The 21,735-nt window shown below is 35.5% G+C and overlaps 1 protein-coding gene across 6 annotated transcripts in view; it reads left to right on the forward strand.

Annotated features, from left to right (window-relative positions):
• The first annotated feature begins 2,995 nt into the window (after window positions 1-2,995).
• Window positions 2,996-21,735, forward strand: part of LOC143226531 (uncharacterized) — a 34,816-nt gene continuing 16,076 nt past the window's right edge. Inside the window, exon 1 of one of the 6 annotated variants that reach the window (XM_076457596.1) lies at window positions 2,996-3,066. The gene's annotated coding sequence lies outside the window, so the exon portion shown is untranslated. The other 5 variants (XM_076457595.1, XM_076457594.1, XM_076457597.1 and 2 more) reach the window with 5 other exon arrangements.

Genomic DNA, 21,735 nt, shown 5'->3' on the forward strand with positions numbered 1-21,735 from the left:
CCACTTACTATCTATCAGTTTTCTCTATTCATGAGTGAACTATCCTGTTTTTATAAATCTAGTTTCGATTTCGAATGTATCGAAAACTCTATCTTTGCGCTATTTTCTTATATTTATAAGCCATTAAAAATGTTTTCAAAAATAGCCCTTAATCTAAATGTTGTCAAATCTATGCTCATCGGGTTTATTTAATTTGGACCAAACACTTCTTGTTTCACTGAACTTCACGTATCTGCTGCAGTTCAGATTTATTTCTTTGTCTTCCTGTCACATATAGGCCTTGAATGTTTGTTTGTTTTTTTTAATTTAGCACAAAGCTACACGAGGGATATCTGCGCTAGCCGTCCCTAATTTAGCAGTGTAAGACTAGAGGGAAGGCAGCTAGTCATAATCACCCACGGCCAACTCTTGAGCTACTCTTTTACCTACGAATAGTGGGACTGACTGTACATTATAACGCCCCTATGACTGAAAGGACGAACATGTTTAGTGTGATGGAGATTCGAACCCGCGACCCTCGGATTACTAGTCGTACATAGGCCTTGAACTAGAGCATCAAAATGTACATACATAGCCCATGTCAACAGTGAAAATGCCAAAAAACTGACGTGAAAATTCGACCATGACTATGAAATTCCACACAGCTTTCTTTAAATTTTAGGTGGCTAATAGGCCCAGCATGTCCAAGCGTGCTAAGGCGTGCGACTCGTAATCTGAGGGTCGCGGGTTCGCATCCCCGTCGCGCCAAACATGCTCGCCCCTTTCAGCCGTGGGGACGTTATAATGTCACGGCTAATCCCACTATTCGTTGGTAAAAGAGTAGCCCAAGAGTTGGCGGTGGGTGGTGATAACTAGCTGCCTTCCCTCTAGTCTTACACTACTAAATTAGGGACGGTTAGCGCAGATAGCCTTCGAGTAGCTTTGAGCGAAATTTGAAATAAACAACCAAATAATAATAATAGGTGGCTAATACTATTAAAAGCTGAACCTGGAAATCGAGTTGCAAAGGGTCATTGAACTAGGCGTAAGCAAAAGAATTAAGCTGAAGATACATATTGAAGTGTGATGTTATTATTTAGTTTTTATGTCTGTCTCTCTGTGTTTAAATAAAGGAAGTATTTAACAAAATGAGTTTTCTCATGAACTAAAGTTTTTCACGTTCATTGCCGTTGTTCTTTTTTGTTTTTGCTTTGATTATATTAGGATCATTAGCTTCAGAATTAAAGTCACTGCCGTGACTTAATTAACTTTGTACAAGTCAAGCAAGTGTTTTCATAAAGTCTTTCTGGCACAATGTTGGTGGCGCAAGAAGTAAAAAGTTCGCGCTTCAAGATAACGGCTTATTTTTACCCATGTCAGGAGGCCACCGCACTCAATAAAACATGTCTAGTTTGAACCAGCTAAAAATATCTCCAATCCTACCATGTTTAAGCTACATGTCTAGTTAGGAGACAGCTGCAGAATCGAGTTAAGTTTGGTTTCTAAACACACTGGTAATTTTAACTGATTGGAAAATTAACAACATTTATGAAAAACAAGGTACAACGTTCATAACAACGTTCATAACTACGTTCATAACTATGCCATCTTCTCTCGTCATGATGCCATTTTAAACTAAATTTGTCTGACGAATTTACCAGTAATTCATGCGGATTACAATGAGCATGATGTACTAATTTTATTTAGAAATGAATTTTCATTGAAACAATTTAGACTTCAGCAAAGTAATAAGTGAAAATGTTCAATTTCTGAGTATTGAAAATGTAGAAATAGATGCACCGAAAAGTGAGAAAACAAGTTGGAACGGGTATTGTAGATAAAACTGCTTCTGTATAACCTCACAAGGAGGCACATTCAAATCTTGTCCACGCTTACTTCATTTATTTTATCTATCCTGTATACAATAAGCCGGGCTGACTAAACTTATCAATCTTGTCATATAATAACCAGAGGTTTCTGTAAACCTGAATAATTGGAGGCATTACATGTACTGTGAAGTCTGTTTATACGACACCAGATGAAACAGATATTCATGTGGACCTATACCTTTTATGTATTTCGTTCTTTGGAACGGCCCCCTAGTGGCTCAACGGTATGTCTGCGGACTTACAACGCTAAAAACCGGGTTTCGATACCCGTGGTGGGCAGAGCACAGATAGCCCAATGTGTAGCTTTGTGCTTAATTCAAAACAACCAATAACTTCTTTGCAACATGTTCTTCCTTTTGTAATTGGTTGGAAGGGCAACGATATCTCGTACATTAGCTGTACAGGTGGATTAATATACAGCTGTACAAAGCATTAAGAGGTTTTGTTATATCAACGTCATGAATTCGTTACTCTCTGCACAAAAGTAGACGAATCATAGACACAGTTCTGTGTATACCCATAAGCTGTATAATATCATGAAAACAGAAAAACGAAGTAGTTATGAACCAGATGTTACACACGTCCTTTGTGAGTTGTACAGAGGAAGGTTACTACACTACATCCATTCCTACCTTGTTTTCTCACTTTTTGATGCACCCATTCCTATACTATTAATTTTTTAAATATTTTTTCTACTTGTTCAAACACATGCAAACTTACGCACACTCGAGAAAATCAAAATACTTTTGAAGATTTATTATTTGGTTATTAAAGGTTTATATGAGTAAATAGTTTGTATTCCATATATTATGAACCCGCTCTATTCGTATTATAAGTATTGTCACACTTTTGAAGATGTAATGGCGGTATTAGGAGCTAATGTGAATATTTTAGGGCATAGAAGTAGGAATGTCTCCACCTCAATTTCCCTGCGATGGAAAGTAGCTGTTCCCGATAAATCTTGCAAATTTTAACTCAACCAAAACTGTACAATATACATCACATAATGTTTTTAACCTGGAAAGAACGGTGAAACATTTGAGCAGGCGTCCTCATGAGATTATTGCAAAACGTAAGCGCACGCATCTATACGTCATAAATGATGTCAGAAACATAGGACTAGCAAAACCATATTCATGGTGAATGCACATATCACAGTAAGAAGACAATCTCATACTTTTTTATTGTGAAATTAAAGGTAGGTCGTTAGCAATATTCATGTCACATTTTCTCAGAATTATAGGTTTAAAAAAATGTCCTGTTTGATAAGGCGCTCACTACACGATGGTTCTGTTTCCAGTATTCGCCTCTAGAATTGTTTTCCAGCGAGAATAGATACTAAAGCTTTCCCAACGGTTTGTTACAAATTTTAACATTCTTGTCTGTAATTTATTATCTATATTACTAACATTGCCTTATTTAGGTACTTCACACTTTACAGTGATTTTTAAAATTATCAGGTTTGGTCAACTAAATGGCAGTTGGCAAGGGAAGTAAAACAAAAAAAAAATCTGTTTATTTATTTGTTATTCTTAATTCGTTGTGTTTAATAATGAAGACGAATACGGATGACGAAGACTGCATTTTATTTACAAGTTCGAACGTTTCGGAAAAACTTATTCCATCATCAGCGGAATCTGAAAATTGTGTTACATAATTATTCGTTGTGTTACTTTGCATGTAATATTTTTCGATTAAAGAAATGAAGACAATATGCAGTAGACAATACTCATCTTCCGTTATTGAATCATTAATTTTTAGGAAAAAATACTTCATTAGAAATTCTGATTTTTTCCTGTACAAAACACTTCTAATGTTTACTAAAAACTCACCAAATTTTATAAAGATACGAAAATCGTATTGTAGTATCGAAACTTCACAAGACTCATATTGTTGTATCGCCAAATCGTAAATGTTTAACTTGAGATTTTAATAGCCATTCTGCAGATAGAATGTATGGTAAACAATAGTAACTGTAAATGCTACATATAATAAAATAAGTGTACATGCGAAATTTAGTACTAACTACCAGACAGTAAAGACCAACTGCCCAATAGTGTAATACTTACGACTCTATCTTGTGAAAAAAACAACAAAAAAGCCAGAAAATAGGAGATCACTTTCTCCTGTTATTTACCTACTTTATATGCTTATAAATAATTTAAATCATTCAAAATTTTAATGCATAAGTTGGTTAACGCGATACTTATGAGGATATACCGGTAAAAATATCGTGGTTGTTTGATTTGTTCTGAACAAAATCACACTGGGTTATCTGACGTGTTCACCACGAAGAACTGAACCTGGGATTTGGGCATTGTGAGCTCGACGACCTTCCGTTGTCTAATGGGAGAACGTTTGAAAGAGTAAACATGCTCAACATTGCTGTCAAACGTTGTTGTTTTTAGTGGAAAACTACACAATGGGCTATTTGCGATTGATATGTTCGAAGCATGGAATGGAACCCCGAATTTTAGGATTGTATGCCCGTTACCGCAAAAAATTTGACGCTCCACTTTTCGAAGCCTTGGTAGGTTATAATATTGATGATTGAATCCTACTTTGCGATTAAAATAGCCCAAGTTCTTACAGAAGGTGTTATTGAATAGCTACATTCATTTTAGTGTGTCAGTAGAAATTTATGGACAGGTAACACATACAACTTATCTGTAGATTTATACGAATATCCGAAAAAATATATATTCTTGTTATTATTTGTTGTAAATTGAGTTTTTGAAACGCGCCTTGCTAAAACAAAAAAAAAACATCCTCTGGTGAGACAGTGATAAGTTTACGGATTTGCCTGAAACCTGAGATTTGATTCCCTCATGGTGTACTCAGCAGCTAACCCAGTGTGGTATTGCTCTGAAACAAAGAAACCTTCAGCTCAACTGGTAAAACATGAAGTGAGACAGTGATAAGTTTACGGATTTGCCTGAAACCTGAGATTGGATTCCCTCATGGTGTACTCAGCAGGTAACCCAGTGTGGTATTGCTCTAAAACAAAGAAACCTTCAGCTCAACTGGTAAAACATGAATCTGAGGTCGAGAAGGGCAACCCCACAGTTGAGAAAATAAATTATATTATCACAGAAAAACTGTTCCCCAACTAGAGTCGGCCGTTAGTTTTCCTTAATTTTGAATTTATAAACTAGAGGAAAGGCTACTAGTTATCAGCACCCACCGCCAACACGTTTTTTGTCGAATTGTAAAATGGACTGTCACCCTTATAACCTTCATACGGTTCCGAAGTGTGGAACATTATTATTATTTTCTTTTTTGTTAAATTTTGCCCAAAGCTACATGAGGGCTATCTGCGCTAGCCGTCCCTAATTTAGCAGTGTAAGAATAGAGGGAAAGTAGCTAGTCATCACCACCCACTACCAACACTTGGGGTACTCTTTTACCAACGAATAGTGGGATTGACCGTCACATTATAACACTTTCATGACTGAAAGAGCGAGCATGTTTAATGTGAGGGGGATTCAAACCCGCGACCCTTATACCTCGAATCAAGCACACTAACCACCTGGCCTTGCCGGTTCTGGAACGTTATTACTGCTTTTTAGAAAGATGGCGCTCCAAATCAAACATTCCAGTGCCTTCCACTGCGCCATGCTTAGTTCACTTGTAAAAAAAACAACATGAAGTACAATGCGATCTAATCTATCCAGATTAACAACATCCCCCCCCCAAAAAAAAATAAACTTGGAAGTATGGTGCTTAAAATCGATGTTTGAATACACTGTGTCAACATATACTAAATTGTAGCCTATCAAATAGTTGCATTTTTTATTCATTCAGCCCTAATGTATTATTAGTTCTAGTCATATGAAGTTTATGTCATTATAATATTATTGCCTAATCATGTGGCTTCTATGTAATCGCAGTCAGGTTGTAAAGAGAACAATGCCATAAATCTCTATTTTTAAACCGTTATCTCGGATATAGCCACAAACTGTCTTCTGAAAATAACCAGTTTCATTCAGTAGACTGTCTTTCAGAGTTTCAGTTATTTATTTACCACATTTGCTACTTACTTTGTTGATAAGTAGTATTGGACAAAATTAACTCTTTTACGAGCTCTACGCCGTTTATTTTAACTTATTTACAAATAAAACTCGACTGTTGGAATTCACTTGTTTTATATTGAACCAGCGAGAAGAATCAAGTTCCAAGTACCATACCTTACAAATCTCAAACATTTACTTGTTGTATTTGTAAAATACGTAAGTATTAAAAACTTTATCACTTAATACAAAAGCTTACTCACTACATTGTTTATTATGTATTTAAGCGTTACATAGAGTCTACTTGAAATCAATTAGACTTTCAGTTCAGGAAGGAATGGGTAATAAAAACTGATATGTCTTTACAATATAAACTGTAAATGATATCCCCTTCTCCTTGGCACCATTTTCAGTATTCCATTTTTTCCCTGTCAAACACATCTGGGGACGTTGACCCAGCTCTTAACGGCGAACCGTTACATGGTCACTTTTCGTGCTCAGGTAGTTTTGTGATTCAGGCCAAGAGATTACGTGAGAAATGGTGAATAAAAAGCTTCACTCCATCTTTATTCGGGGAAAGCACGTAGTCTGTAACCTAATGGTTAAAAACAAAAGAGTCGAACAGGATGTTTTTGTTTGCTTTCTATATGAGCATATGTAATATATACACAGTTTTAAAGCATTATATACGTAAATATATTTATGATGACTTCCAATTAATTCATAGCTTTCAAAAATTGTCATAGCATGTTTCAATTAATTTTTTTTTTTTCTGTTCAAGTTTGATATAGTAGTAATGTTTATGAAAACGTAAATACGATACTCTAGGTACTTAAACCGACACTGAAATGAAGAAAACTAAAGATTGAAGTATTTTTTAATTTAATTTCTGAAGTACATATTGGTGTGTGTTAATGCTAGTAATAAACGACCTTATAACACTAAACTTATTATTTTTCTTTAATTGGATACTCAACGTTTCGCTAGTAATAAACGACCTTATAACACCAAACTTATTATTTTTTTTAATTGGATACTCAACGTTTCGCTAGTAATAAACGACCTTATAACACCAAACTTATTATTTTTTTTAATTGGATACTCAACGTTTCGCTAGTAATAAACGACCTTATAACACTAAACTTATTATTTTTCTTTAATTGGATACTCAACGTTTCGCTAGTAATAAACGACCTTATAACACTAAACTTATTATTTTTTTTTAATTGGATACTCAACGTTTCGCTAGTAATAAACGACCTTATAACACTAAACTTATTATTTTTCTTTAATTGGATACTCAACGTTTCGCTAGTAATAAACGACCTTATAACACTAAACTTATTATTTTTCTTTAATTGGATACTCAACGTTTCGCTTTAAATTTTCTTCAGAAGCATTTCACTAAAACACGAACAGTATAAAGCTTCAGTTGGTTTAAACAATAAATACTTTATTATATATATACATTTGTGTGTATTGGCATTATATACATACATGATTTTATTGTACCATATCAAATAAATTGATTTGAGTTAAATGTCTCCCTTTTGACAACACTGATAGAAATGAAAACTGTCAAAACGTGCTCCCTTTGGTAGCTGTATTTTCTTGCACTCGGTAAAATGACAAAGATTGTTTGTTTGCTTTCTAATTTCGCGCAAATCTACACGAAGGCTATCTGCGTTAGCCGTCCCTAATTTAGCAGTGTAAGACTAGAAGGAAAGCAGCTTGTCATCACCACCCACCGCCAACTATTGGGGTACTCTTTTACCAACGAATAGTGGGATTCACCGTAACATTATAACACCCCCACGGCTGAAAGGGTGAGCATGTTTGGTGTACGGGGATTGGAACCCGCGACCCTCGGATTACAGCCGAGTGCCTTAACCGCTTTAATGTTCAATCTCTCATTGTAAAATCTGCATGTCTGGCCAAGCACTCCTGCTTTGCAGTCCCTTCCTACACGAACTGTGTAAAATACGTTTTTGAATAAATATGTATAAAGTACTTAAAACGGGAAATTATGCTTTGTTGAGTTGTCAAGCATAAAAAACGGATTTTATTTCTATATGAATATGAAATACTTGTTTTTACTTTCAAGGACTTCGTGCTTTGGACTTCATAACAAGTTGTAATTTATAAGCAATTTTAACATTCAATTTATGCTATTTTCATGCCTATGTCCTGAGAAGTTCGAAACGTTGTTTTCTGTTTTATTAGTAATAGTGTTGATACCCATACCAGCCGTTCTGAGGTACAGTTATTGAGTTAGGCCTACTTATTCGTTACCATCCTCGAGTGGGTTTCTGTGTTGGAATGCCAGAACGCAAAGTGTCGCAGACGAAACATACTTTATCAAAATATCTCAGGACTTACTGTCACAATGTGTAAGTCTAGGGAAAATGTTACAATTTTGTTTAGATTGTACAAGTCACTAAACCCCTTTGGTTCACATTTACAAAAACAGCAACAACACAAAAATAATCAAAATATATTGTAATGACATTTAGTTTCTTTATGCCCTGGAAATGTGCACACACTTCATTTCAACGAATGTAATTAAAAGGCAGATGTAAATATAACTTTTTTATATAGAAATATATTAAAAGCTTATCATTTTTTTAAAAACTTCTAATGTTATATCGTATTATAACATTGTAAGTTTATTTATCAATAGTATTAAACACAGTAAAGTTTAGCTTTAAGTAAACTAAAGCAAAAAACGTGATATATAATTAACCACATAGGAGACAAAGATATCGATGTTAAAGAACGGGTCAAACAATTGCCAATTTTTTTATATCTTTATTTTAAGAAGATGACGCTTCGAGTTGCGCTCTACGTCAGATAGTGCAGTTTATAACCAGATTACGGTAGCTAGAAATATTTATAAACTAGTCAGTATAGAATCATTGCGAGGCTATCTGCGCTAGCCGTCCTTAATTTAGAAGTGTAAGACTAGAAGGAACTCATCGCCAACTCTTGGGTTGCTTTTTTATCAACTAATTGTGGGACTGACAGTCATATTATAACACCTCCACGGCTGAAAGGGCGAGCATGTTTGGTGTGACAGGATTCGAGCCCGCGACCCTTAGGTTGCGAGTCGAGCGCTTTCACCCCATGCCAGGCCCGTAAAATTGGTCAAAACACTCTTAACAAAGGAACGTAAGAAATCTTACAGTTTCATTTTCTACGAATTAACAGCTTCCATATGTATGAATGCTTTCCTATTATCTATAAAATTTGAGTTTCTATATTCTACTGCTGTGAAAAACTTGACTTTTTAAGTGGTCATTAGACATTATCTACTTTTTAAGCCTTAAATAATTATACTAAAAATTTATTTTTATGTTTTATTATACTAAAAGGTTACTGCTTGCAAGGTAACTTTAATTGCTTCCCCGTGCAATAGATGAGTAATAAGTCTGTAGACTTATGACGGTAAAAATCATGTTTCGATACTCGTGGTGGTCAGAACACAGATAGCTCATTGTGTAGCTTTGTGCTTACAACGAAAACAAATAACTTTTGTTCTCAGTACAAATAAATCTCCCCTTTTTATTAGGTTTAATTTCGAATTAATATTACATTTTAAAAACGATACAGTTTCAAGTTTTAGCTTACAAAGAAAAGTTTTGAATCACGTATACTAAATTTTTTAGATCTTGAATTTCACACTAAAACCTACATTTATAAATATTCAGTTTTTCTTTTCCATCTAATTTAAACAAAATCATTTCAACATATAGGTTCTACCCACTATTTAGCTTAGTTTTTACAACAGACGATTTTAAATTGTGAACAGGTTTACTAATTATCTAGATGAAAGAGAAATAAAGATTTTATCACATGTATCGTCAAAGAGTTCAACCGTATACGTGCATAAAAATACAATACTCATTCTAGTGTTGTTGAACGTATAAGCAGTAGAATGAAGTAAATAGTATTCAATATTTTATTTTACCTAAAAAACAAAAACAAAACTAGTAGTAAACAAAATAATGTACGATTTGTTTTTCTTTTAAAAAATAGTATTTTAACAAATACATATGAGTTAACACATTGTTCCGTAATAAACGTTTGGTAACTGCTTTCTTTTCCAAGAAAGTCTTTATGTTAAATAATGAGAAAAAGAGGTCAGAACGAAGCGAGAAACGTCCAAAGTGATAAACAAATATCACCATAGGCCTAAACAACTGTCATGTGACACCCAATACACGTTATTCACTGCAGTTTTTCCCACACTACAACACTTATTGAAACAGAAACATATTGCAGCGTTTTTTTCACAGGGTTTCAGTTCTTGGCTGGCTTCTCAGTAAGTGCAACAACATAGAGTCTGCGCAATTCCATGTTACGCCTCTATTACGCCAAACACTGCGGAACTAGGACAGTAGAGGTAATGGAACTTCAGAGATGTCTGCATTTATGGCCTCAGGGCTATGCACTGTAGGTAAGCCAGGATAAGGCTGTCACCGTTTTTTACTTCCTGCTTTACCATGAATTACTTAGCAACTGAGTAGGTTAGTATTGCCCGTCGCCTCTTTCTATTCCAGTATACACACTTTCATAGATTTAATTTTGGTCTAGAGCGTGATTGGCTCGCAATGCTCATTCTTCTCTTCCCATTGGATGTGGTAACAACAGAATTTGACATACTAGATTTAAAATCAAGTGTAAGGAACTAATGTTCCAAGCGAGGTGAATGGTGCCAGAGATGGTACTATTCGCTATATTATCGTCGTGAGTAGGTCGTCTTGCAGCTGTATGAATAGAGCTAACAGTACCTGGAATGTCGAGAAGTTTATTCCAGCACATGAACAGTCTACAAATTGTCGATTCCTTCTAACCTTTACTTATTAAAGAGCACATTTACTAGACTGCTGTATAAAGGTATGATGTCTATTTATAAATTAGTCATGCTATGTAACCATATGACTTAAGGCGGATATAAGCTGTTTTTTATATACAAAAACGGTCATCGTGAACCTGACGATGACCGAAGAAGGTCGAAACGTTGTTCGCTCTTCTATGTAAAATATTTTCTCAACCCAAACGAGCCGTTTTTGCATATAAATTTCTCAACAAGTGGGTTTCTCGACATCACTGATTATAAGCTGTTTTTGTTTTCTTCACTACCGCTCAGAAAGTTGTATAAATTTGTAATGGAATCTAAAAGTAATACTAGGACTAATTATTTAGTGTGAATTACGATTTTTACGTTTTATTTTATAATAAAGTAACATGACTGGTTTGACATAAGTTTGATTCGTTTCGTAACTATACTTCTTTTGCTTCTCAGTAAACCATAGTTTTAATTACACGTCGTTAATTTTAATTTAATCACATATCTTTCTATAATTAAGAGGTTGTTTCCTATTAGGATGTAAAAGAAATTTCGAGCATATGTTTTGATTTATTGTAGATGTATATGTAATATTTGTATAAATGAAACTGTCGAGCAGACGACAAAGCTAAACAAGTGTAGATGGCGCTACAAATAAATAAACGTGCAATAAATGTTGATACATTTATCTTTCTATCGTTTATCAAGAATGTAAATACTTCATTTGAATTAAAATGTTCAATAGGATTCAGATCTCATGTTTTACTAGATCGACAAAAAGTATTATTAGGTGTGCAATTCATTCTACAAGGTTATATGGAGATTAATAATAATAATAAACAATTTATAACAGAATGATACAACTGAGAAGCCATATTGAAATTTTGTGCGTGTGTACAGAATAGCTACTGAGAGTGAAATATATTTAGTACATTTTGGTTTAGTTTTAACAGAATAAAACTGTGAAATTATATTTGAAGCAAGTTTGTATACTTACTAAAATGTTTGCATATAAGTATGTATGCATTTTAGTAACTTTTATTTGTTTTGGGGCAAAGTCACACATTGGATAACCCAATGCAAAGAAACGAACAGGTGGATTTTTGCGTGTAATTCTGTAAATATTCCGTTCATACACCGGATCAGTAACTATTTACACTTTTTAATGTCTACACATAAATTTTAATAGGTATGTTATTATTTAAGGGATGTGGTGGATAAGAAACTCATCGAATAATTAATGGAAATTTCTTCTTCTAATATTTCACATTGTTATAAAAAAGTAAAATGCTTGAGTTTTGAATTACTGTAACAGATCATTACATAAACGAATAATACCTGATATTTTAGGCGTTCTTCGAAAATAAGTTATGTAAGTTTAAAAGAATATTGAAGTTGGTTAAAGAAATACATGTACATCTAGACGTTTCATTTATAATAAGGTATCGCTGTTGAATTATGAAGTTTGTGTCTGCCATAATACTTATGACAAAATTTGAAACTGTTCCAGTTTTGTTACGTTATTGACTATGCACAAGAACTAGTGTCCAATGGTGGGGCCAGTGACCAGACGAAACAACTAAAAAGGTTTCTGTTCAGTATGTTTTCAAAAATAGATTTTAAAGTTTAGTATTCTCGGATGTAAAGGAGATTAATGGCCTACTTCTAAGCCTCAAGGACACTGACTCAGATCTGGTTTCTGACAGAGATATTACAAAGAATTACAAGTCGGTTCGCACACTGTTTTCATGAACCACAACTGGAGCTTGCTTTTCGAAGCACACACACAGTTTTAATTATATTCAGGTCAACTTTCTTCTTTAATTGTGTTACCATTTAATCATCTATCAACCTACATGCATGCGGCTTTTAAAGTAGCAGGGGACCATGCGTACTATAGAATAACTAGGAATAACTGGCAAATTGGACAGTTATTGGGTAAATGATTGTCATTAACATGGAGGTCGAGTACAAGATGTAAAATCGGCCCGACATGGCCAGGTGGTTAAGGCACACAACTCGTAATCTGAAGGTCCAGGGTTCGAATTCCCGTCATACCAAACATGCTAGCCCTTTCAGCCGTGGGGAGCGTTATAATGTGATGGTCAATCTCACTATTCTTCAGTAAAATGGTAACCCAAAAGTTGGCGGTGAGTGGTGATACTAGCTGCATTACATTTAGTTGTACACTGCTAAAGTAGGGACGGCTAGCGCAGATAGCCATCGAGTAGCTTTGCGCGAAATTCTAACAACAAACAATCGCCAGGTCAAGATTTTTCTGTGCGTACACCTTCACCTTAACTTTCTTTTTTTTTCACAATGACATTCCTACAATGATTTACTTTAGTTTCTTCTCCGATCTCTTTACGGTCACTGAATACCTTTATTGTTAAACAATAAATGACATAATAATTTTTCAACAGTTGTAATCCAATATCCTTTTTTTTAAATAAATAAAATTTTATATAGACATGTCTAAGTCCTAACATAACGTTTGTTTGTTTTTGAATTTCTCGGAAATTTACACGAGGCCTATCTGCGCTAGCCGTCCCTAATTTATCAGTGTGAGACTAGAAGGAAGGCAGCTAGTCATCACCACCCACCCCTAACTCGTAGGCTACTAGTTTACCAACGAATAATGGTATTGACCGTAACATTATCACGCCCCCACGGCTGAAAGGGCGAGCATGTGTGGTGCGACGGGGACTCGAACCCGCGATTCCTAGATTACTCCTAGAGTCGAGTACCTTAACCATCTGGCCATGCCGGACCCTAACATAACTTCGTACTATTGCTAAATATTTTGTTTTAAATTCATAACGCGGGTAAAATAATGATAAAATATACAAATTTAACGTGGTCTGATTTTTATTTTCACATTCAACTTTGAGCAAACTTTTAACTCTTCTTTTCAAAATCCCGTTGTCTCTATTATTATGTTTACAATGTTATTTGGAAAAAATGAACTAATCCTCAGTTGTCATAATTTTCTATATATTACGTCCGTATCTCACTACATTTTGACAGATTATTTATTTCACGTTCATTCATATAACTTGGCCACGTGCCAATTAAACAAAAGACAAGAATTCAGAAACTGAAGTTTTGTTAAAATACATTAAATATAGAGATAAAAATCCCAGTTGAGGTAATATAATTTTTTTTTTGCTCGAACATATTTTACCGTTTTCTCTTATCTTATTTTTTCTTTTTAAAATTAAACCTGTATACTTTTTAATAGGACTTCAGGGCAACTTTACGTACGTTTGGGCCCTAGAGCAGTTTCTCTGCCTGTCTTAACAGTAATACCAAGTAACATTTAATATTTCAGTAGATACAAAGCTCAGAAATGTATATCAAGCCTATTTTGGAAACAAAAAATCAATAATAAGAGAGAGAGAAAGAGGTGTCTCGGCATGGCCAGGTGGTCAAGTCACTCGACTCGTAATTCGAGAATAACGGGTTCAAATCCCCGTCACACCAAACATGCTTGCCCTTTCAGCTTTAGGGACGTTATAATGTTACAGTCAGTGCCCCTATTAGTTAGTGAAAGAGTAGCCCAAGAGTTGGCGGTGGGTGGTGATGACTAGCTGCCTTTCTTCTTGTTTTTCACTGCTAAATTTGAGATGGCTAGCGCAGATGGCCTTCGTGTAGCTTTGCGCGAAATTCAAAACAAAGAAACAAAACGAATGTGCAACGCTAAAGTCATGAGTTAAATTCCCTGCGATCGATAAAGTGAATATTGTCTGTTATTTAGCCTTTGTGATAAACACAATAATAACGACTTTCCGTTATTGTTTCACCAGTCATATTTCGCCTTCTCAGTCAAACATTCACTACGAATTTCTAGTGCAGTTAGGGTCAATAACTATATTTAATGAAGCTACTCGGAACACAGCAGTAAGTAATATCAACGTTCATTGTCCAAAGCAGTTAAAGTCAACAATAGCATATCTTCAACATGTCTAAAACGCAATATAATAAGTGTTCTCTCTAATTGTTATCACTCAAGACAGCAAGCAATGCAAGGTGACTTCCCTGCAAACGAAATCTGTATGAATGGTATATGCTTTATTTGTAAGTAAAAAGGTGAATTAGTGCTAAATGGAAGTAATAAAAATTGGATTTAAGTAAAAGTATTTACACACCATGTTAAACAATAAAATATCCAGTCACACCAACATACCAAACCACTATAAAAAGACAAGATAAATATAAGAGTGTGTGTGTGTGTTTTTCTTATAGCAAAGCCACATCGGGTTATCTGCTGTGCCCAACGAGAGGAATCGAACCCCTGATTTTAGCGTTGTAAATCCGTAGACCTACCTCTGTACTAGCGGGGGGCAAATATAAGAGAAATGGACAACTTTTTCTCTTTATATTGGTGATTATTTATAGCACTGCGTTGTTAATAGGCTCAAAGGAGTTCCCTATAAAAGGAGGCCTTATGATGGGTGTGGGTGTGTTTTTCTTATAGCAAAGCCACATTGGGTTATCTGCTGTGCCCACCGAGAGGAATCGAACATCAGATTTTAGCGTTGTAAATCCGTAGACTTACCGCTGCCCCAGTGGGGCACCACCTGGCGTAACAGCGGTAAGGCTTTGGATTTACAACGCTAAAATCAGGTGTTCGATTCCCCTAGTGAACACAGCAGGTAGCCCGATGTGTTCATTGCCATGAGGAAACATACACTTCACATACGAGGGTGACACACCTAACTATTAAGAAAGGAGAACTAAACAGGTATATCATAACTAACAAATTCATTGATATTTCTTCAAATTCATTCACATAATAACGACAAAACAAACAAACAAACAGTAATATAAATGTAGGTCTAGGGCTATGTTTCCTGTAAATCACAAGATAAAGGATTATACAGTAGATTAGATGTAAAATTGATGTCATATATTATGTTGAAGTTTTCTGTAGAATGTAACAGAGAATATTAGATTTACCGTCTTTTGTAGATACGGTGGCTACGTCACAAGTAAAGTTTTTTTTCTTAAAATTCGCACGTATTTTCGTCGTAGAAGACACCTTCAAACCTTGTGGCCTCAGACACATGATTAAACCCCATCTCTTGCTCTGTTACCTTTTACATGTGTTGCTACTTGAACGTATCCTTGCATAGTGAAGCTTAAATTATCATGTTAACGCTTAAAACTATATTAAATGGTAACGTTCAAATGTGTATTTTGTTTTTGCAATACATTTATCTAAAGAGAAATGAAGTGTGGTTAAAAATGGGGGCGTCGCAGTAACGCAAAAGATATTTAATCTTCGAACGTTTTGGAATTTATATATTCCATGGTGAGGCGCAACGGTATGCAACTTACACGTAGAGCATGAATGTATGTAATAACAATAAACATCACAAGTTTTAATACGGATAAAAATATGTAGAAAATATTTAAATAAGTAAAAGTTACCAAGATTAAAGACGCAAGTTAATAAAATGTACTATTTGAAATGAGTCGAGGTATTTAGGTTGAGGTGTTCATTTAAAGTGCATATACTTTGATTAAAAGCTTGTAGTTTAAAGAGCTTGGTGCTAGAACGTTATCAGACGATAAGGAATGGGCAGGTGGTTAAAGGCGCTTGACTCGTAATATGAGGGTTTCGGGTTCGAATCCCCCTCCCACCAAACATGCTCGTCCTTTCAGCAGTGGTGACGTTATAAAGTAACTACCAATCCCACTCTTCGTTAGTAAAAGAGTAGCCCAAGAATTGGCGATGAGTGGCGAGGATTAACTGCCTTCCCTCTACTTTTGCATTGCTTCATTAGGGACGGCTTGTGCAGATAGCTCTCGTGTTGCTTTGCGCAAAATACAAATCAAGAAAAACAAGAAATCCGGCCCGGCATGGCCAAGCGTGTTAAGGCGTGCGACTCATAATCTGAGGGTTACGGGTTCGCATCCCCGTCGCACCAAACATGCTCGCCTTTTCAGCCATGGGGGCATTATAATGTGTCGGTCAATCCCACTATTCGTTGGTAAAAGAGTAGCCCAATAGTTAGCGGTGGGTGGTGATGACTAGCTGCCTTCCCTCTAGTCTTACACTGCTAAATTAGGGACGGCTAGCACAGATAGCCCTCGAGTAGCTTTGTGTGAAATTCAAAAAACAAACAAACAAGAAATCAGTCGATAAATGGTGTTTATTAATTTCACAGTGTGGGGGAAGCACGTGGGCTCAGAAGTGGTTTATTGATTCTGCTTGAAACTCTTATATGTCCAGATGAACATGTTTGTATTTGACGTTTTGTTAATGTACACGTGCAAGAAGAAGGTCTTAAATGTTAAAGAAGTTTTGAAGTTGGAAAGGCCTAAAAACCAACTGTAGTTTTACTTCTGGATAAAACTGCTTTATAACTCTCTGGCTTTGTTTTTGACAACAAAACTCTGTTTTCATTAAAAAAAACACTCAGCAGTTAGGAAAATTTTGAACATTTAAGTGACATTTATTTATACAACAATTTCATGCTGTTTTTGTAAAAATAACGCAGGCTAAAAAATCATCATATGTATCATGGTACAAGTAATATTTATTTGTTTCGGATACTTAATGGCTGTCTGCTCTATTCAACCCTAATTTTTAACCGAAAAACTATGTAAAAACGTTGGCCAATAACACACACATTGTCAGCTTCTGGGAAATTCTAATCGAATAGTAGGATTTCACCGTCACTCTTATAACTCACTCACGGCCTCTAAATAAGAGGGGCGGTTTTGCAGTGAGGGGACGCGAACAGTAGACTTTTGGATTCATACTCCGTCATGCTAACCACTGGGTTACGCCCGGATCATATAAAATTAACCGAATAACTCATGATTAATTTATTATTGTGTGACAGTTCACAAGAAAATAACCGGTTTTCAGTTGTCAGATATAGCCCATATTGAGACGCAGATTTTTAGGAAACGTTTAGTAAGCCTCTAACAAACGTTTGGACTGAAATGTCTATAGCCAGTTTCACATTATTCCAGTCACTGAACCTTTATAAGGAAAGTCTAGATCATACAAAAAGTTATATATTGTTCACAGCGGTAAAATCCGGTAACGAGACCAGCGTCTCTTATTTGTTGTACGTAGAGGAACTTGTTAATCTAATTAATTTGTCTTTTCTTGTGTGCCAGTTCTGGGAAGCTTAATAGTCAGTTTAAACTGTTATATGTGCGCATGAAACACAAAAATAATCAAAACTAAAGAGGACACATTCGTCACGCAATCCCGACATGGCCAATTTTAACACCAGGAAAATCGAAAACTGCTGCCTTGGATCTGCAAGAAGGTATCTTTGCACCTAATTCCACGTAACTTAGTTTAGATACACATGAAAATTTCACGAAAACACTAAATTTTGCTTTTCGCGCTTGAGCAACTGATAGAAATTTTAAAATTGTTCATATCTCTATTTGGAACCTGTAAAAAAAAGTATTTTTGTATCAAATTCAATGTACATTGGTCAAAATCGACTGAATAATTGATTAAGAACTCCAAAATTATGCTTTTCATGTGAGATCTGACCCTCTAAAGAGACTTAAAATAGTCAAACCCAAATTTCTTTGTATTCCATTGTGTTGGACGCACGAAAATGTATATTTGTCCCAATTTTTACCGTGATTGCTGTAACTATGATCGCACAGGAGCCCAGAAAGTACATTTTTGGAGTACTTGACTCCACTAAACCTTTAAAAAGGCTTAACTCAAGAGAATTAGAAAAATGTACCTGGGCGTAGTTACCGTATCCAAGTTTTAAGTCAATCTAACGAGAAATGAAGTTGTGGCGATCGAATGAAAAGTATTAGGAACAAACAATACAAAAAGCAATATGTCTTTCTACGGAGACATAATGACATCAGTCAACATATATTTATAACACACTTACTTATTGTACTTGAAAACAATATTGTACTGTCAGAATCTCAAGTTGTTACGTCAACTAGAAAATAATATTAAAATCCTTATATTTTTATAGCTCTTAGCAGTGTAAGACTAGAGAGTAGGCAGCTAGTCATCACCACCCACCGCCAACTCTTAGGCTACTCTTACTAACGAATAGTGGGATTGACCCTAACAATAATTACTGCTATATTAGTTTAGGAGTAGTCACATAACCGACAGATGTTATTGATTGGTAAGCAGTTTTAAATGAGGGATAGTTCTGCCCATGTTTGAGGCAATGTGTTGCATGAGATACTGTTTTAGTTTGAAATGCGAGTCTTGTTCTCTCGTAAATTCATTTGATAGTGGATTTGTTTATGATGTTCCCTGTGTTTGGACTATTAACCCGAGGATTAACGGTTCGCTACCCGTTACTGTAAAAATGCGCAATGCCTTTTGGGATCATTGATCTGCTCTAAGGGTGGCAGACAAATTTCACTCTTCCATTTGTAAAAAAAAGTAGTCCAGGAAATGATTGCAGGTATCGCTAGGAAGAATACAGTTTCTATAAATAAGTTGAAAGAGGCACCTAAGCCTTGTACCCCGTTGATACAGCGGTAAGCCTATGAAATAACAACGATAAAATCAGGGGTTCGATTTCCCCTTGTGAACTCAGCAGATAGCTCGATGTGGTTTTGCTATAAGAAACACACACCTAAGCCCTATCCTAAGTCAAACTACCTCATTGTCGGTTCCTGTTATGTGTTTTAATTATTCAACTTTACTACCAGTCTTGCAGGTCTAAATGTCTTAGTGCGTTTCGATGCAACGAGTGCATTCAGCATAATAGAGCGCCTAGTTTCCATTAGTGGCCTCGGGTATTTCTTTCCGCTGGATGCCACTGTTCCTTTTAATTTTACTGAATGCAAGAAAAGACCACTACCAAAGTAAGTGTTTCTTGACACTTTCCGTTTCTATCAGAGTTGTCAAAATGGAGATATTAAATTCAAATCAATTTACTTGATTAGTACAATGAAATCATGCGTGTATATAATTCCGAAGTAAAATACATATAAATTGAACAGCAACAAATGTATACCCAAATACGTTCCTTTCTTTATGGCCAGGTGGTTAAGGCGCTCAACTCGTAGTCTGAGGATCGCGGGTTCGAAACCCCCTCACACCAAATATGCTCGCCATTTCAGCCGTAAGGGTGTTTTAATGTGACAATTAATCCCACTATTCGTTAATAAAAGAGTAGCCCAATAGTTGGTGGTGGGTGGTGACTTGCTGCCTTCCCTCTAGTCTTACACTGCTAAATCAGGGACGGCTAGCGCAGATAGCTCTTGAGTAACTTTGCGCGAAATTCGAAACAAATCCTTTCGATATATATTTTTTTTTTTTATTCATGCTCATATCATAAAATATTTTTTGAAGCAGTTGATGTAGAAAGTCTTGTTTCATTCCCGAAAGAAATTCCATCACAAAAAGGAACATTTTCGTTCTTAATCAATTATTTTTCTCAAATTGACTGTTCACCACATACGAAGACTGTAGTGATATCAATATGAAATTTGAGGGATTGCAGAAAAATTAAAAACTTTTCTGTTGTGCACTCTTACCATCCGTTTTCTGCGATAATTATTAGCTTTATTTGTGGACATTAGCAATACCAAGTGTGCAGCACACGTATACCCGACTCAGTTACATTATTAATTACGATATCTACCAGCCTATCCTCAAACTGAAATTATTTTAGGCAGGATTAGAGCAGGTCTACCAGCCTATCCTGGTCTCGACGATGAAGTTATGAACTTAAAATTTGTACTCTAAAAAACAACAACAACAATAACTCAGAACTGTTTAGTGAGCCGATATCCCGCGGCTAAAAATGTTGTTAAACAGAAAACTAAAAGGCCTAAGTTAACATACTTTTTTCTTTAAATTAAATAGAAAAGATATACAGATATAATTTTTAATAAAAGTGCAAAGAAGCATGCACCACGCCCCTTATTTAACTGAATGAACTTATTTTAATACAAATATGAAATAAAATATTTATGACCAAATACAGAATCATTCTAGATGCAGCTTATCTGACGTAGTTCGTATATTTGTGTGATTGTTTCATAAGTACAGCATTAGCATCTGAGGTTACGAATATCTGATTAGAAGAGATATTTTCTTTTTACAAGCACATATTTAAGACTTGGCATAGCCGAGTGGTGAGGACACTCGTCTCGACATCTATAGGTCGCGGATTCGACTCTCGTTACAGTACGTGCTCGTCACTTGTAGGTAAATACCCTATAATTACAATTGAACCAGTGGTGTGCATGTTGTTGTGCATGGCCATAAGCTTGTTATTGTATCTGTATTGGTTCTATAATGTTCGGCACGTTTGTTAGTATAATGCCACAGTTTATTTTAGTATAACTTTAGGTAAAGTAGACATTGTTGGTTTAAGAAGTTTAATTGGTTACAACTGAATAAAAACGGGGGTCTTCGTTTCGACTCCTATACTGAAGCCTTATTCGGACAGTTGTACCAAATTAAACATCTCAGAAATATGACATCACATTCTCCTCGCGCGTTCAGGCATTTTGCAAATAAGTCGCTACCAATTTGAATTTCCTGCTTATAACGAAGCAAGATCCCTTTCGAAGACAGTGGTTTCGTAACTAAGTTTAAAAAGTGAGGAAACTGGAAATTGACGAACGAGTGTCGTCTCATGACGAAAATGCGAACTGCAAGTTAGCTAACGGAACTAACGCGTTTCATAACGTGAGGCTAACGGAATTGATGCGTTTTGTAACTGGTGTTTAAACATTGTTAGTCACTGACTGTTACGATAAATAAACACAACTTCCCACTTCACGCGTGTAAAGTAGGTTACTTAATCGTATGTGTAACCGCATGCACAAACGCGGCGTCGCTTTGCTGTTAGTTTTTCACAGTTGCTGAGGGTCTCACTAGAGAAGGACGCAAAATGTGAGGGAAAGTCAATGAGTAAGTATTCTTCAGCTATTATACGTTTTACCCATTAAATTCACTTTACCAGTGTTTATGACACAGATCTAAAGGTTACTTAAAACAGCAGTACTGGAAGCAAATAATTACTGG

This window comes from Tachypleus tridentatus, chromosome 9, assembly GCF_004210375.1.
Source record: "Tachypleus tridentatus isolate NWPU-2018 chromosome 9, ASM421037v1, whole genome shotgun sequence".
NCBI lineage: Eukaryota > Metazoa > Arthropoda > Merostomata > Xiphosura > Limulidae > Tachypleus > Tachypleus tridentatus.